Source organism: Halictus rubicundus, chromosome 9, assembly GCF_050948215.1.
Source record: "Halictus rubicundus isolate RS-2024b chromosome 9, iyHalRubi1_principal, whole genome shotgun sequence".
NCBI classification, from domain to species: domain Eukaryota; kingdom Metazoa; phylum Arthropoda; class Insecta; order Hymenoptera; family Halictidae; genus Halictus; species Halictus rubicundus.
In genome coordinates, this window is record NC_135157.1 from 5,958,005 (window position 1) to 5,974,991 (window position 16,987).

At 36.1% G+C, this 16,987-nt stretch overlaps 1 protein-coding gene and 1 long non-coding RNA gene across 6 annotated transcripts in view; both read left to right on the forward strand.

The window, feature by feature from the left end:
- Positions 1-16,987, forward strand: part of LOC143357084 (basic helix-loop-helix ARNT-like protein 1) — a 121,665-nt gene that overhangs the window by 36,168 nt on the left and 68,510 nt on the right. The window lies entirely within an intron of this gene.
- On the forward strand, positions 3,849-5,118 carry LOC143357091 (uncharacterized). The gene is made up of 2 exons (XR_013082760.1): positions 3,849-4,373; positions 4,488-5,118. It is a non-coding gene; the product is annotated as an uncharacterized LOC143357091 (long non-coding RNA).

Genomic DNA, 16,987 nt, shown 5'->3' on the forward strand with positions numbered 1-16,987 from the left:
TGGACCAATCAGAGCGCTGCTGATTGGTTTGCGTTTTTCTTGAATATCTACTTAACAAAGGCTCGGAGAATATTTTCGCGGAGGAAAAAGGTACAATGTTTTTGGGAAACCCTATATATTACATTTTCCCTTAGTAGATCTGTCCAACTTCTACTGTACAATTCAATTATTGCTGTACTTTTATATAATTAAATGATCACGAAAATAAATTTTCAACCTTACGATTCCGTTTTCCTATATTCTTGTCTTAGATTTTCGTTTATATCCTGCCTGGCGAAGTACTAAAATTAGTAGAACTCCTATAGGCTAGAGAAGAAAGTGGAATTTCTATTTAATTACCTGCATTGATTACCACCTTTAACTCGAGCAAGCTAAATAAAAATTAAACGTTGATTTGTCTTTGATTAGCAGAATATTTTCACTGCCAGCGTTTCTTACTACAACATCAAACTCGTAATCCTTTTATGAAACATGAAATCAAATATTATGTCACGATTGTAAATAACAACATACATTCAATTAATTTGACTCTCTGCACGTGGAAGATGAAATTGTGATTGTCGCGCTCGTGCGATGTTGCAGCGAACGTTAATTATTATTACGCTGAAATTCCTTTAGAAATGTAACTTCGATGATTTTTGTATATGTATGAAAATATGAAATAATTGTCGTGGCCAAGCACGGACACGGTTTTGGTCGACTTGTTTACGCGTTTAACGGGGAATTCCCCTCTTTGTGTCGGACAAACGAGTTCCGCTTTAGTCGTCGAATAGAACACCTTCCCTCGTAGGACCAAACCACATCAGGATTCAAGTGGCTAGTTGTCCTTGTTCACCTTTTTTCTACTTACATACCTGTTTCACAGACAGCAGCGTGTTCCTGGTATAGTCTTTTTATCGCGCAGCCTCGATGCGCGATACGCCTGCTAGACTGTCTGGTGACAGACTAGTATCGTTTTCATTGGTTTGACACAGCACTATACTGTTCCTGGTAGAAAGTGATCGATCGTACTCGTTAGCGTAGCCTTTAAAGCAATTATTTCTACACATGCAGACGAAGATAATTGGTATCATTTAGACGTTAGAAAATTCAATACAGCAATCGTCGACCGGCTGACTCAGTGATCACAAAATTTGAGGAAAATCGAAAACTGAGAAATTAAAGTTTATGGTGTTAATTGCTAGACTGCGGATTTTTATACGAAATAAAAATTGTCTGCATTAATTGCAAGACAGGCGTTCGTTTCTTTTTCCAATCATTTTAATGAGCTGGAAGTAATACGGTAAGGATTTTTAGATTCCTCAGGATGTCTTCACAGTTTTGTATTTGAAGTCGTTTTCGTCGTATATCGTCCTACACTGCCACAGACCATAAGCTAGCACATCCCATCTATAATCGTGGAAATAAATTTTCTGGAGAAATAATTTTGTCACTTAAATGTGTCAACGAACAAAAAATAGGAAACAGACAAGCCATCCATAAATGTAACAAATATTAAAAATTTACGGACTGGGATTCCTAAAAACCAGAAGGGGAAGTGGTGCAGTGAAAATTTTGTATTGAAAAGTAGTTTTTATTTTACCATTGCTATACTATAAGATTGAAACAAACGCAAATATCCCATTTCTGTGTTGTAAGTGTGAATTATATAGCACTCTAATCACAGCTGGAATGTTCAAAATTGATTTAGCCACGCTGGGAGTGAACATCAGCTATTCCATTCAGAAGGCTCTGAATTTCAAATGAGTTTTAATTTAGAATTCGATTCTTTGCATCGAAAACACGAATTCGAGGAATTTGATGAGTATTCAGAATGGGAAGTTCCAAACTGTAGCCATTACCTGTTTTAATTTAGTTTTTCTTCCGAATTGAAATGTCGTCATTTTGTAATTTATAATTTATTCAGCACCCAAAGTATTTTGAACTTCAAGATTAAATTTCACGCTAAACGTGATTACGCTAAATCTGTACGACTGGACCTAAATGCATATTAAATAAACAATGTATTAACACGATCACATATTGTACGTGACAACCCTGGTATTTTCTAATTCCATAAAGACAGTCAAATTAATTGTTACACTTGTGGTTAGTTAAAGTAGCAACACACATAACAATATTCTGGGACGTACAACTTTAATATTAACAACAAGATAGTATTTTATTTCGTGTTTTGTAGGATAATTCATTGCATTTAATAGAAAACTATAACTTTTTACAAAAGCGGATCTTTGTACAAAATAAAAATGTTCTACCTGAATTTCAACAAACTAAAGTGGAAATTTATTTTCTTAATAGGTGTAAAAGAACAAAAATACCACAACAATAGTTTTAATCGATCTAATAATTTTACTGTTTCGTGTTTCTCTAACTTATTTTGGCCATAAGTGCATCAAATCTGCAATAAAATAATATAAAAATAATATGTGTATAAGCATGAATGTGTGCGTAAAAATTTCGTCGCGAGGAAACGAGAAGAGAGGGCGACATCGATTTACTGGTATATGTTATTGATCAGTGTGGCAAGCTGGATGCGGCCAGAGGCCAGCCATGTTGTATAATTCGGAATGAATATACTATTAATCTTACAGTGTCTCTAAAATGAATGAACTGTAACGAGGAAAACGATTCCAAAATCGTAAAAACGGCGTACACGAATGCAAATGAACAAGCAAGGTTGTCCTAAAAATAACTCGCCGTTGTGATCATTCGATGAAGACATTAGCCTCGGCTTTAATTTCCTCGATGCCCGTGAGGATGCTCGGACAGGCACAAATTATTGAAAAAAAATTTTCCATAAGGACAGAATCCTCGTGTGCCGGTAATTCCGGTGTCACGCGCGAGAGCGCGAGTTTTGCGCTTGGGAAATGTACTATATTGTTGCAGGACTCTCGCAATTCTCTCCGAATACGACGCCGTTTAAAATTCACGGCACGACGACCGCGTGTCTATCCACATTTATCGACGCTTATTGATGGTTCATTCATTCGCGCGACTGGCTATCGCGCTAATTCACCCGCGCACACCATGAACTCCCTTTCACTCGAGCCCGCGCGAGCTGACAAAAGGAGTCGCGCATCCCAAGTTGTACAGAATGGATATTATCGCCTCGATTTACCGCGACTCGCATTAACACTACGCTTACGAAACATCCAGAGTATTTTGCATTAACTTGTGAAAATAACAAGAATGTGTCTATTCAAAGTTTTGGCCAAAATGGCCACCAAAATGGCCAACAAAACAAAATGTTCATGTGTACCCAAAGAAACCAATTTCTTGAACGATTCCTCATTTACAATCTCATTAATCGAAAATTAAAAATATTAGAAACCGGTAATGTGATCAGACACAAAACTTGTAAACCTAGTGTTGCACCATTGCAAGCATAGAAAGAATTCTTTAAGTGCAGCGTCTACTCGGTATATGTCCAAAACATGTGTCTGGCCAGGGACATATATCGGCTGGAAGATATTATTTTTTGATACACTACAGAACGTAGAAAAGGACAGTGAAGCTCGAGTGACCTCTACACGATGTATGTTTAAACCATGGCTTTGGCCAAGAACAATTATCGGCTGGAAGATACTATGCCAGGGTTGGGCGTATCGGTGTGAGACCGATAGTTCAAACAATAGAAAATATGTGTGCAAAATCTCAATACAAAACAACCGTCCGTTGCAAAAATTTCCAAATAAGATTTACTATTTAATAATATTTAATAAGTGTCCGATTAAACATTGCGATTGAAAATAGCGAAAAATTACTTAACCACTGCCCTAATTAATTTAGTATATATTGAACATTATTATTAAATATAGTGGAGTAGGTATCGCTTTGTACGCAAAATGTTGTGATAAGGAAAGGTCAAAAGGTGGAAATGGTCATTGCATTGCAGCATTGCCGTGAATTGATCTTTCTACAAAGAATAAATAGAGTTTGTCCAACACGAATTATTAATAATACGGAATAAAACTATAACGGGTATCGAAAACTGAAAATGAGAAGTAACAAACAGAGTTTAAAAATTGGAATCATGCAAATATAATTCAGTCTATTTTTCTCCACAGAGATGATATTAAGTATCATACGATCGTAAGTGCAGGAGACGGAATAGTAGAAATAAAAATCGTTTTCCAATCGGTACGAGTATTAATATTATGTATCGTGTTAAAGTTCATGTAAATTAGCCCATTCCAAGTTTGTGCATGATTATGTAAATGCATATTTTTATAGGTCAACGCGTAAAAAACAGGGTATAGAAGCGCATGTAAACATTTGGAACTACATATTTTATGCCGAAAAACGTAAACATGGAAATTCACATTTTTATAGACGAATGTGTAAAAAATGGGAAACTCAAGGTGAACAGAAAGGTAAGAAAAAAAGTGGGGCCACTACAGTTTGACGGATGAATGAACCGGTCATGGGTAATTCACATTTTTATAGACGAGAATCCATAAAAAAAGGAGTTATTCATGTTTTTGTAGTGGAACAGCAAAAAATAGGAATTATTTTATTGTCTGTGGTTTATATAATTTCCCAAAAACAAAGAGGTGTTTTTACAAGCTAATTTATTCGAATGGCAATAGTCACAATTCGTAGCAACAATATGCGAATACATTGCGAAAGTAAAATAGTAAATAATAAATAGTACAAAATGGAAATTAGTTTCTTGTCCCTGGTTGGTTTATGCCATTTTCCAGAAACAGAGAGGTGTAAAATAGTAAATTTCGAACGACAATTCGTTTGTAATAGAACGACGCGCATCGCGGCTGTAAAGTAGCGACAATGTGTGAAGGTGTTGCAGAAAATGCGCTCGGCCGACACTAATAACCTCGATTGTGCCTCCCTATTTGCATAACATTGGTGTACACCTGTTTTACAAATAATTGTCCTGTCGTTACGTAGGCAGATCAAATTTACAACATTGATATTACAACGACACTATTTCCCTGCGAGTAAATGATATACGGTAAATGAACTATTTCTTTTCGCGGCTATTTGACGTCCACTGCAAGTAATGATTATCGTATGCGCGGAATTATTGCATGTGATTGGACGCACACTTACAGATAGGAGAACTTACACACACCGTTTGTTCGTTAGTGCATATATATATATCAGAAAAACAATTTACATAATACGTTACACAACATACAAACTTAAACTGTTCGAAGACCTTGAGAAAATCTTTCCATTTACACATAATGTAGCAAATACTGTGTCGTTTTAAATTCAATATTGTATCTGCGACTGTATGGAAAACTGTATGACACAATTTAAAAGAAATTTGAATTTATGCATTAATTGAAATACAGAGTGTAAAATTTCTATATTTCGTAGATGAAAAATGCGTGGAAACAAATTTTTGCAGGTTGAAAAAGATAATGCAGTTTGAACAACGTAAATCCACAAAATTTGAAAAATGTGACAATTATTCGTTCTTTATTAATGTACTTATGCTATATATAGCTTATCTTGTCTGAAATAAAATGTCTGAAGTTATGTTCTATACTTTTATATTACCGAAAATAGAACGATATTACGTACAAATGATAATCACATAAACAAAAAGAAAAAAAAAAGAGAAATAATCATTTCTTTTCTTTGACCCTGGCACTATCTTCAATTTTTTTAATCCTATTTCTTCACGGACTCTATATTCTTCAACTTTCAATAATTCTAACAATACGTAAGAGTCAGGGTTTCGTACATTTCTGGTTAGCGCAAAATGGAATTTATTTAATTTAAACAATTGTTTTCGTTTCTTTACATATATTTACAGACCCTTCATACAGCAATATAGTTTTTCTTAAATTACTACTATTACATACTATTACTATTCAGCTTAGTTATAAGAATATAGAACAATGTGCAGTGTGAAGAGAATATATGTATATTTATTGGATAAAAAGAAAACCGGAGAACATTATCGATAAGAATTATTAATGGTACGAACTTCAAACGACAATTACTCAAAGCGCATACGCACGTGTAACATGTATCATTTACATTTATGAGCACAGCTACATTAATTACCACTACATGTAAGCTTTATCTTTATAACTGAAATTTTCTACTGCGAACGAGTTTGATAAGTTTCCTTTATTACTTAAAATTGTAAAATGGTTTCGCTACGTCATCGTTAATTTTATAAAGTATAACACGTAGAAATTTCAAATTAAACGGATGGAGAGTTTCGGAAATCTGCTGGGGTTGCAAGGTTGGAAAACGTAGTTTCGAGAAAAACACGATTAATGTTTCAGGAACATTTATCTCACATGACGTGAGGTTATTTTCAGTGTTATAACTTCATTTCTTTGAATTTCAAGAAGTCTTTCTACCACAGTTTAAAAAATGTCCATTCGTTTAGGCTGACAAGGCCTCATTCACACTTGCCGAATATCAACGGCAGAAATTTCCACAAAATCTAAGTAATTCAGTTAATTAAACTAAATTCAGAAAATTAAAATTTATCATAGCGAATACAATTTTAACCCCTTTTCATTCTAAAAATCTTTATAAAATTCGGCTCATTTCAATATATGACATTAAAACTGAATTTCTGGATCTGGTAAAAAATTTATGCTAATAATTATTTAACGCGTATTGACCGGACTATTTGAAAATTACGATAACTTATTTCATTATGTTTCCGACGCTACAAAAGAAAATTGATTTCCATTTACCAATTCAATAAAAATATTAGGCGCACAAATTAATTCGTAGCCATTTTATTCGTGAGTTTATTGATTATTTAACAAACAAGCAAAATTCGTTCTACTCTCTAAAATAGTCTCCATCTTATAAGTGATTAATGAATAAAATGCGGATTTTATGCATTTATGACGAAAATGTGTGCAATTTGGGGAAGGTTAAAACAAATTTTGTAAAAATTTGCACGCTACTAATAAATCTCTTGCATACAAATGTCGATCGATTTGTTGCACGTTTTAAAGTTCACTTGGAATATCGAGTATACCGTTACTGACAGAGAAGTGACGCACAAAGACGGGTCAGAAGAAACCCAGCATGATCGGGGATCAAGTGCGATTCGCATTATCCGTCCTTCATCCACGGAAAATCCCGTTTCCTTGTTGAATGGAGTCCCATGAATCGACGTCCCCGTCGCGGCTCATGTGCACGAGCATAGTTACGAAAATATCGTGCAACTATAGTCGGCACCGTATCGAACCTCCGAGACTTTTTACCTAGCAACGTTTCATGTTCAGAGCGAGTTGAAATGCACGAGCGCGGAGTTTCAAACCGGAGATTAGATTTCCCGTTTCCCCGTTTTTGCTGTAGATGCACGCAACAAATAACGTGCCGCCAGCCCCTCGAATCTTTGTGGAGCGGACCTGTGCGCAAAAAAAAAAGGAAAGAGGTAATACTTAAAATTTTAATGTATTTGATGACATTTTAACCCTCGAACACGTATCGAAGCAAATTAAATAATAAATGTCAAATGTATCGATGAATAATTCATTATTTGTTTGACGGGCAGTTCGCGCGCAGTTTCGATTTCATACATGTTTCCTGGAGATGGAGAATGATGGCAAATATTATTGTATAATTCGCGAACGTCGTGCTTCGGAAGAAATTAATGTTCCAAGATATTTTTTAAATAATTCTAAGATAAGATAATACTTTATTACTGTTTACCAAACCTTCTGTTTTACAATTTTCTTGAAGGATTTTTGCGTGTTAAATGCATCAGAATTTGTAATGTAAATATTGTGTTCAGTGAAATACCTTGAATTGTTAAAAAGAATATAATCACTAATTAAAAACCATATGGGAATATGCTTTCTGAATGCATGTATTATTTTATTTTCGGCGATCATGCATATCCGGAAGGTTGCTCGTATGAATATTACATATACGTTATTGTGCAGATAGTGTAACAGATAATTATTTGCATTGAGATTTCATTATGATACTTTTGTATTGCTTTTGATAAGGTTTCCTTTTTTCCGACGTAATACACGATTTTTAATTGTGAAATCAAGTTACACAGTTCTGATCTAAATCTAACGTTATTTCGACGGAAATGTGGCCTCGAAATAACGTTCAATATTGTATTCTTCTTATACTAAATTTCACCCACACTACACATGTTTGCGTGCACAACTTGGAAATTCCAACTGAAGGTAACACATATAGATAAAAAATTTTTATGGTCTTAAATAGTATATGCAAATAATTATGTTGAAATACAATAACGTTATCAGTTCTACTTAAAATGTAAGTAATTACACGTTAGTCCAAATTTTTAGTTATTCGTGCCTATCTTGGCAGAGTTTATTTTGATGACTTAGCGTTTGAAAGAAATATTAATATAAATAAGTTTGCATGCTTAACCTTCGAATATTATGAATATTAAAAATTACTACTACGGAATATTACGCAGTTATAACAATATTACGCAGTAATAATAATAACAAAGTGTTTAAACAAGCGTGATTGAACAATAGCAAATATATTGGAAAACGCATGTTCTATGATAATCTGTGGATTTTTATGGTGCTGAAGGCCAAAAAATAAAAAAATTTGGTAATCCTACTTCAAAGTGCCGCCATTTTATAAGTCATACATACCTCGATTTTTGCACGCATTTTCGGTGCCGTTTCGTGCAACGAGCGAGGTTCTACCGTATTCTGATTTTCGAGAACGTTTTCGCACGAGTTTTTAAACATTTTTTCCATAAAAACTATTGAACCTTTCTCATGAAGGTTTTGCAGGCATATTCAATGGTATTTTTGAAGCACGTGTGTGATTTTTTCAATGTAAAAATAATGAAAATCACATATCACGGTATATTGAACGCTATGAGGAAATCCACGGATTTTATTCCGCGGAGAGAATAACGAACGAGTCGGTTGGTCAGGTAGCACATCTTTGCTTCGATAAGTTTTAATTAAAGTTGCCTCTCGTTTGTTATAATACGTTCGTTGCGCGTGGAGCAGTGGAGCTTTCGATCCCCTCGACGTAATCGTGGCACGGGTACACGTCAGAGTATCTTCGAACGAAATTATTATTGAGATCTCACCGTTGAAGCAGGCCGGCGAATATTAAACGTGCAGAAAGCTTACAGAACGGCGGAACAGAAATTGCTGCGTTCTACCTTAATTAAAAGGTAAAAGTTCGCGACTGGAAACGAACCGAGGAAACAACAAACATTACCGTAAAAAGCGGTAGCGCGTTTTGTTGCAATTTAATGCGTGTAATTGAATAACCGATAGTATTTACAGATACCGAAGCACTGACGTTCCCTACCGGAATTATTATGCACTCGTCCGCTTTCAGGGGTTCATTTTCTGTTTCTCAGAATACATGCGGATTTTAATAAAGTTATTCATTAACGCACAACAGCGTGCTGTGCATTTTATGTTTCAACCTTTGAAGCCTTACACGGAACGAATTTTTATTTTTCTCCGTGTAGAATGGTTTTATAACAATTTTAATTAACAGAAAGATCCGGTATCTACTCGTTACCGCTTGTTAGACATGTTTTTTGGTTTCCGAAACCTTTGATAGGAAAAAGCAGGATTCAGTTTTTATTGTTGCAAAATAACCACGAGAAAATTTCGCACACGTGAGGTATCACTCTCGTTTGTTATACAGGGTGTCCAAAAAATATTGTACTTCTTTGAAAGAGGCGATTCCCGGGGTCATTTGACGTAACTTTTTCCGTTGTAAAAATGTTCTTCGCGGTTTTGTTTTTGAGTTATTAACGAAAAACGCGAACCAATCAGAGCGCGTCTACAGCGGACGGACTCCGGATTGGCCAATGACAACACCACGCTTAATGGGACCTGACGCCATGTCGGAGTCCATCTGCTATCGTCGCGCCCTGATTGGTCCATGTTTTTCGTTAATAACTCCTGAACGAAGTCGCGGGGAACATTTTCGCAAAGGAAAATGTTACTTCAAATGACCTGAGGAATCAACCCTCTCAAGGAAGTACAACTTTTGTGGGACACCCTGTAGTATTCGCGGAGCTAGTGGAGAATATCTTATCAACCTATGAAACGTTAAAGCGTCTTTTCAATAGCGCGTTATATTACATTCGATACGTCGAAGAAACATCCTCCGCCGTTATTTTAAAACTTCATTAAGTCAAGACAGTGGAATATATCAAGACTGTTTACAAATTCCAGTGTACTATTAACATCGCTTTAAGGTGCATGAATATTCCACGTTAAGACTGCGATTCCAATTTGCGATGGTATGCAAAATCTGTCTACAGGACGATGACGCAACGTCGTAGACAATAAACAAAGATTCATTCTCGGGCAAATTAAGAGAAATCGATTTCCACCGGATACTTTTGAAACGCATCTCAACCGGTTTCTTCCGATCGAAAGGCACTGCGGATGACGTCGCTGTTTTCCCACCTTGTGCTCTCTAGCATAATTATTTTTTAACCAAAGTGTTTAATAATTGGACAGCGATGCAATTAGTATAATTAGGCACTGCAACATTGTTGCGTAAATAGACTCTTTACGTAACAATCCCTAGGAAACATCTTCGAGCGGATAAGCCAATCGACGAGCTCCCCTTCAGCCAAGTGTTGCATTATATTTATTAATTGGAATCGCAGGAATGTCTCTTTTGCTTTTTTCCATTCTGTTTCATTCGGTGGAATTGTACAAGTATTCTCTGCAATGTAAACATTTGCCAAATTCTATTGCATCTTATTTCGGCTCTATGCACTTTGGGCACAAACGGGAATGTTGTGACGGAAAAAAAATACGAGAACGATCGTGTTCCGAAATGAAAGTGCAGGCTTGGAAGATGCTTTTCGGGTCGAGCACAATCACGAGAAATCGTGTTTATTCCAGACGTGGTTTCGGAATGCTCGAAGGTTAGCTTATGCACGTCAGGATGCGCTCGCGATGCATCGGTGCAGCCGACACGACGCGACGACTCGGCTAAAGAAACAAAACGGAATTTATCCGAGTACTTGAACTTGCTTTTCTAAAACTGTCTGAATTATTTCAGTCTACGTTAAACGCCAGTTCAACTTAAAGACCGTCGGGTCTTTATTCAAAGCGGTTCCTGTAGTCAAATTTAAAGAAATGCAAATTCATTTCTCTTTTTTTTTCGTTATCGGCCTTGGCATTATAAAAAGTATAATGAAACCGTGTCAGGTTTTGTTGTATTTTCTGATCTATGGAAGCACCGAACTTAACAGCTGTAACTTTTGTAAATTGTACGATTAATTTGCATACAGTGGCACATATATTACTGGTATTTTGTTTTATAGAAGAAAAATAAAAGAAACTAGTATAGAAAATATTGTGCATCCACACGATTCGCGTGTTTACGAATGCATTCACAAGTTTCTTTTATTTTCTTCATTAATTACATTTTTCCTTTGCCTAATATATTTATCGATATAATTACAAACGGACTTTCTTCGAAGGATCTTCGGTCCCAAGAGAAGACAGAAACCTTCAGTACAAATCCAACGCATGCGAGAGAACAGTAGAAACTTCATCCTTACGCTTCAGTTGCAAAGCTTGATTAGATAAGGTCGAGGGTCTCGGACCATTTTGGAGTTTCGAACTTCGTTGCGAAGGTTGCGTCCGATAAGATTATTCTTTCTGCTACAGTGAAGAACAGTGAAAATATAATTTGTTCCTGTTTTAATACTCTCGATATGCTCTAATTGGCATAAAGATTTATTCTCTTCGTTCTGTGTCTTCGCAAAGACTTGCGAAAATGAAATAAGTTTCCGCGTTCGCAACGGGGGAGAACTAAACGGTAATTAAGGAAAAGTTGAAGGAATTACTCGGACAAGCGTACATAGATTGTCGCGCATCGGCCATGAATCATTTGAAACGAGTGGAACGTTTCGCTTACGTGCAGCATTCTCGGACGTGGAGAGAGATTGGTAGCGCTAGCAGTTATGGACCACAGTTTAATCGAAGATAATATTACCGGTGACAAGTTGGTGGGTGGGCAAGAAATTGCAATCATTAAACGCGCATTACGTAATGATTTACAATTGAAAACGCACGCTCGCCGAGTTCGCGATAAGACTCGGTCGTTTTCTCGCGACCTTGAATTTCGCTAAAAGATGCTGATTGTCACTCGTCGCGAACAGTAATACAATTAGCATTACAACAGCATCCATGTACCTTAAACAATCGCAGTCTTCTCGAAATTTCTTTATTTCGTTCACGCGCGCAATAACAATAGTTGTACAGAGCACTGTAAATGCCGATATCAAAAAATTGTAAAATTATACAACTTTTTTTATCTTCGACTTGCTCGAAACACTAGCGACGGAAAGAACATTTCATTTTGTGCGACTCAAAGGCAGAGAACACTGTAAAGACGGTTCTCAAAAAATTATGAAATTATACAATTTTTATTTTAGCTTTAATTTACTCGAAACATTGACGAAGGAACGAATTCTTAATTCGCGTGTCTCGTATGCGAAATGGCAATAGTACAGAGCACTTGTAAAGACCACTGTCAAAAACTTGCGAAATTATACAATTTTGACACTTGACACAAACACTGACGAACGGAAGCAAATTTATTTCAACTTCAGTTTGTTAGAACTTTGCAAATTGTGAAATAGCGTACACTTCAACAGCTTAGTGACACATCACTCACGATACTTCGTCTTATGGATACATATACGTAGAACCTTTACCGTTTATTGTCGCTTATAAAAACTGTAACACAACTTTTAAATAATAATAAAAGCCTTATGGACACATAAATGCCAGAATATATATTCCTTGTATCGAATATCTTATCGATTATACAGTCCATTTGAATTGTTTCTGTCGCTGGGTAAGACTGTGCGCTACCATAAACGTTACCACAGTCGCGAAGAAAACGTTGGTAATATTCTTATCGCCTTATCAGTCGGATGTTTGATCTGCTGGCTGGCAATATGCTTTACTCGAATGGCTTTAAACTGTCGTGATTGTTTATTGTCATAGACCGAATAAATCATTGTGTTCTAGTGTAGAAAAATCCGGTGATGCTCGCGATAAATAATGTATATTAGACCTTACGTTAACTCTAATGTATTGCTTTATGACTCCTTATGGGGAGTTCCACTTAAGCTGTCAATAAAAAAAATTAATAAAAAGAAAAATTCAATATTCTTTTATCATGGTATCAAAATCTAATGGGATATTGTCGAACCATCGAAACAGACATAATGTTTGACAATTTATGTCAATTTTTAATTCTTCTCGGACATGGGAACTGGTAGAATCATAAAATATTTCATTACCACGGTCAGGGAATCTATAAAGTTAATACGGACATAAACACATGACTGTTACACATGCCGCAACAAAAATAAAAATGAATACCATTTTTAAGAATTCCTTATAGAGTCACCATTGCATTTTATGTGTTTCATGCAATAGTACATTGAAATAAATAAAGTAATTCTTTTTTATATTTTCGAGATTCTTTTATTCTCTTCATATTCTATATTCATTCTAGATTTTTTCTATTTTCTTTTCATACTGTTGGATGTCAGAAAAGACGGATTCAAATATTCGTCGTGTATACTGATGGTCGAAATTTGAATCGTTCATTTCACTTCGGACATATGTACTTTTAAACGTGGGTATGTAGAATTCTGTTTATGCGTCTATGATAGGTCTGGTTTCTGTCTGTTCATTGCTTGCCATTTCTACTGTTCGGAAGCACAGGCGAGATCAATTTGTTAAGAAACAAAATGTTGTAATGAAAAATGATGTACGGTGAAAGTAAAGTAGAAATGTCATTAATCTTGTAAACCAAATTATGGTTCATTTATAGTGACATATTTTAAACAAGTACATCCGACAATATAACAAGGATAAATTAAACGTTTTACAGTATATAAACTAATGTTTATTAAAAATAGATCGTTCGATAAAGAAAATTTTTATTTTTTATAGAGATCCACAGTCGACTGATTAGTAAAAGAAATTGGTTAAAATTGGTACCAATCAAGGCACCGTCTTTGAAAGGAACGTGTTAAATAAAACACAACGAAGAGTTATGGGGTCAAAATTGAAATAAGATTCGTAGTGCAGAGGGTTTAGGGTTTGAAGTTGCTATTAGACCGAATTCTACAGATATTGGGGACCCGTGCGATGCGAATTTGGTATCCTCAACTCGTTTTAGAACGCTCCGCAGAGTCGAAAAGAGCCGTTCTACGCAGAACTTGAAGAGAAGTGCGCGTTGCTTCGCAGAGATGTCGATGACGCATTTGCTTCGCGATCCCGTTGTCCTCTACCCAGGATATTGCGATCTTCGTTTCCTTTACTGCGACTATCTCGATTACGTCAGTTATCCAATATGGGAACTTTGTCAACAGACCCAGAAAAATGGAGTCGCCGCGTTAAATCCTATTAACCTCGACTCTGCGCAGCGAAGTGCATGATGCAGGGGGCTTCTTTGTTTGATTGTGCATCTAAATGACATCTCGAGATCCCTGCATACCGGGTGGATCTTCCGAAATTTTCTATCGATAATCACTCGCTTCTGAATCACTTTGTAAGCCCCCAATAACAAAATTAATTTTACGATTCTTTTAGCGTAGCAACTTCGTAATAAATAAAACAAAGAGGAGTAGCTGAAATACGAAACATCCAAGCTATTGATGATTTCATTTTTTGATTTCATCTTGTAAGCATTATTAGAGGAAGCAACAAATTTCTATCTGGCTCTTGTTTCTTGCATATGATGCAGACAATTTTTATTTTGCCAGTCATAATCTACTGCAGGCATTCCCAAAGTTTTACTTAGGTGGGCCAAATTGTAAATTCCAAAATATTTGGCGGGCCAAAAAAAAAGATAAAAGTTACGCATAAGGGAAAGATTTCAAAGATAATCGTTCTTTACTTGCGACGATAATTACTTTTTATTACAAACTCTTTATTAACAGGATTAAAAAATGATTCGCGGACCGCATTTCTAAGGTTTGAGCAACCGGTGTCTCGCTCGAGTTATTTTACGAACAGCTTCGGATTTTTGCGTATTTTCGTACGTTCCCGCGCCTCGCGAAAGATGAGATAACCGTGAAACAAAGCTAATGAGAAACACCGACCACGGGCGATGTATTTTTCCACGGATATCAGCTTCTGGCCAACCTCGAGCCTCGGCTACTCCTTGCGCAACAGGTTCAAGGTCCTACCGCAACTTCTCTGGTCCTACCGCAATGTTTGTTTTCCGGTGCTCCTGGATTGTGCCATGCGTCTTTCTCCTTCCGCACCCCATCCTGTACCTGTCCGAAACACCTGACGAGACTGTGTGGACCTGCGCGATCCATGCCTCCTCGTTTCTATTGCTTCGTCCTTTCGAGCCAACTAAAATCTTCCCGACCGATACAACACCGTCCCAAACCTGTTGCAATTTTTCACAGGTCTTGGAACGGTTCCAAAAATCATTGCTTAACGCTAGAACTACCGGGACCCATTACAGAAGAATTTTAATTCGTTGCACTACGATTTATTTTACGGTTGCAGTGATTATAATTACTTCGTCATTCATAATTTCTTAGATAGAGACAGAAGTTTGTATTTATTATGCGCCCATATATATTCTCCACTGGATATATACTGACAACATCTACATGATAAAATTTTATTTCGGTTTGTAGGAAATTAATATCTTGCATATTTAGTAGATCTTGTTCGAAATTTTCATCACGAGTCTGACTCCATATTATGGTGCAAGGGATTAATCTATGTATTTTGTTCATGTTTCCGAAGTCGTGGTACAAGCGGTCAGGTGGTGAACATGCAGAAACAAATCGATAAGAAGGAACATTTTGTTCCTTTGACACTCGGTTGTCGAGTAAATTGAGTTTGAAAATTCAGCAAATGCGCGTGCTATTGGATAGGAGTCGGCTGATGCGTTGTGCATGACCTACCGGTTATACTTCCTGCAAACACTAGGCCACGTGAATTCGATGGATTTTCGAACTCGTTTTTTCTCGAAAACGAGGCGTCAAACGAAAGAATGTTATTCCTTCTTTCCGACTCATGTTTGCACACAGAATCACTACGCGGCCACTTGTACCACGATTTCTCTATATCCATCCTGTATATGTATAAATAAAAAGCTTAGGAATTCACGTGACAGCGACGCAACAGTCGTGTCACGACTATGTTCAGAACACAGATAGAATTATTAATCGAGTCGCTTCCGGAATGCAAAAGTGTAATCGTATTGTAGTTTCTAATAGTGTATGTTCCGTGTTAATTAATTAATTTGTCCTGCCGATTTGATTTGATATTCACTTACGTCGGCAAAAAGTCAGGAAAATATTCGACGTGTTCTAATATGTATAGTTAATTCTATTATGTTCTATTTGTATATTTAATTTCATATATTAGCTACAATAATGAAACGAAATACTTCAACACTTATTCATTAGTTTAAACGTTATTAATACAAAATAATATAACTTGAGGACTAAATAATAACACTCAGTTCAATATGTAATCGTTACGACGCTTTTCATTCATCCGATTCACACATCCAGTTACCAACTAGTTACAAATCGGCTCAGGGGTGCCAACCTAAACCTAGATGATGATTATTTTTCACAATTTGGAAAGAAGAAATCGAAACTTTTATCCATTAACTTCCAATTTTGGATAATATAGTGTGAAAAATATGTATAGTTGTTTTTGTTCATTTCAAGTTTTTCTTCTTCCTGTTATGACAGTATTGAAGCACTTATTTTACAGTCCAATGAAATACTCACTAATTTGTTTACCGTACACTTTAACTAACATGTACGTCGGTTGTTGATAAACTCTCTGAGACACGAAGGCGTTTCTGAATAAGATACGAGATAATGAGATATCGCGAAGAATGACTGGAGAAATGGTTATCGGAGTACTCAATTTTTTTTTTTGTACGTGAGATAACCATTTATTGAATCTTCAATTATAAAGCGAAGGTTCTTCAGTTTTATACAGAAATTGTAACGTTTACTGCGATGTAT